The sequence below is a fragment of the Achroia grisella genome, unplaced genomic scaffold, assembly GCF_030625045.1.
Source record: "Achroia grisella isolate CSIRO2021 unplaced genomic scaffold, CSIRO_AGI_Agris_v1 utg770, whole genome shotgun sequence".
NCBI lineage: Eukaryota > Metazoa > Arthropoda > Insecta > Lepidoptera > Pyralidae > Achroia > Achroia grisella.
In genome coordinates, this window is record NW_026713016.1 from 2,844,869 (window position 1) to 2,847,757 (window position 2,889).

Below are 2,889 nucleotides of genomic sequence, written 5' to 3' on the forward strand. Positions count from 1 at the left end.
TGTTGTATTTATTCAGCTCTCAAAAGGGGTTACGATTGGTACAAAAAAAATCTAATGCTACTATATATATATCAATATATATATTGGTATTTTAATAGTTATAAACAACATATTATGTACTCTCCTGGATTACATTATTCTAGGGCACTGTCACATCTGGCCTATTTATATTGTGAAGGCAGAATATAGTGGTTGTTGTTCCTACCTCAGTGACCCAGTTGGAGGTGTTCAAGTCTATTTATGTCGAAATTTCTATCTATAACAATCCCAATATCTAATATCTTTTAAGAATTAAAATTATAATACAGTATATACTTTCGGCACAGCCAACTTTTGATTCTGTACTTATTAATAGTGATTAATTTTTAAAATAATTTTGTGTCTGTTCTACATTTAGTATATAGGAGTGCTATGAATGATAACATGCAGATTATGAAAAAATAGACATATGTACAACCACAATCCAGACATGTTCCCTAACATTGATAACAAATTGAGCACAATAGTACATTCATAGACCAGAAGCTTCAATACCTAAAACATTCAATTGTCTTGCTCAGCTTATTTTTTTAAAGAAAATTTCATTAATCTTATACACAGAATATAAACAAATACAAAAAATAATAAATGGCTCTAGAACACCAACTAAACATTCTATGAATAGTGTAAAGTTATAAGTTACAGTAAAAACATGGTTTATTCTCAGACAATAAATGATTACTATATAAAAAAGCTGAAATAACTTTAAAGGCCCACACATTTTATATAAAACAAAACTCATCAAGTCATATACTTCATTGATTTAAAAAATGTAAGTAACAATGTAAATAAATTCATATAAATATTATATGTACAGTACAATGATTAGGATTGCATCTAAAATCAATTTGTTTATATCAATAATGTTGAATGTCAAGTAGAATAATTTAAAAATAGCCATTAAATGACGGTGTTAATTATATCCATGCAATAGCTTTGAAAGTAAGCTGCATCCTTTAATGGATTTCAACTATTACTTAATTCAAAAGATTATACAAAACATGTAAGCAAATGATGAAAAATATATAGTTTCTGTATCGACAAAATGTATTAACAAATAAAGTATTCACCATAACATTTCTGAAATCGCATTAAAACTATATGAGCTGCATGCTGTTTGTATAGTACATTACAATTTGCGACTTGTATACACTATATTTGTATTCAATTTTATCACATCCAGTTATTATAATGCAACACTATCACAAATAAGTACAGTTCAAATAAATAAGACTTTATTATTATTATGTAAGCTGTCCAGTTGTCGGTGATCTACAAAAATCAATAATAGCTATACTATGATACTACAACATTTAATGGTGTAAGGACATTTCTTGGTTTCTTATTGCTATTTTTTTATAATTGAAACATGAGGGTATCTAATTAATTAATGTATTGTGTGTAATAATATTGAAGATGAATTTGAACAAAAACTTGTTCGATTTCTTACAACAGCTAAGATCCCAGCACAAAATTCATTGATCATAATCAAATTGAAATATCTAGAAAGATTAACAGCTTTAGTTATATAATATCCAAACGACCATTTGGGCCAACATTCCACGTCATATCTCTGACATACATCTGGCACATTCCCTTTTAGAGCTGTAATTATTACACCTGAGATCCTATTGTAATGAATTATCATTTACTATCGACATCTAATATTTGACACTGGCGGATTTACAAACAAAATAAATAACTTCACTTATATCAGTCTCTTTAAAATGTATTTACAATATTGTAATAATTTAGGTGTTTTCAAACTATATAAAATGAGTCAAAAACTTCCAACGCCACTCTCAACACCTAAACCTAGCCAGCACTCCCTCGCTCGTAATCTAAGAAAATACGGATAAATGGAATGGTAATGATTTTATTACAACATGAAGCCAATGTACGTGATTATAAAAGAGAATAATTAAAGCGTATAATCGCCAGATTGTCCTGGCATCACATTACAGTGACCATGATTCCTTACATACACACATTTTTACATATTTTTTTTAGAATCCATCATCTATCAAAATGCATCTCCATCACAATAGTTTTGATTTTAATAATATCAAATAATGTAAATTCGTTAAAACACCAAGGCCAAGTAAATAATTTTGCAACACGATACAAAACTAAGTAAACTTTTTGAGTATTACAGTATAAGACTCGCATCCCCACACTCCACGAACTTCGCAGTTTGACCACTACAATATATAAAGTATGATGCATTTTCATAATAAAATAGGTAAACTGATGACGTGATCATTGAATATCCATCGGAAATATGTATATCGCAAGGAAGACAAGACTAGATGATTCAATATTAAAATTTTTAATTTTAACACATACCTAATAGTGTCTAATTAGTAAAGCACACCGCCGCCAAATCGCGGAGCTGCCTGAACTCGTGAACATTTCAACTCGAAGGAATGTAACTCGTGTCTCAGCATCGGTCTCGAAGCGACAGCGAAAGACACGCTCGATTTCCGTAGGGACCGCCTCCGATCTTCGCCGGTCTGCACTAAGACTAATTTCCTTATATCTAAAGAAAACTAACGACCTCGCGCGGAGGGATCTATCGTTTCGATGGAACCGAAACTGTTTTTACACTAAATGAAACGTGGAACTCGTCATCGTGTCGGTTTAAAATCGATACGATAAACGCTCCGCAGTCGGTACGGCTCCGACGCCGGCCGAGGGGAACGCGGCGCCCGGCGGTCGTCGAGGATGAACACCGCCTAGACACGGGCGCCGCCTCCTCCGCCACTACCGGGGGCCGGGCGCGGGCGCGCGGGGGCGGCGCAGGCGGAGGCACGGTCACAGGACGCAGGCGGCGAACACCGCCATGGCGCG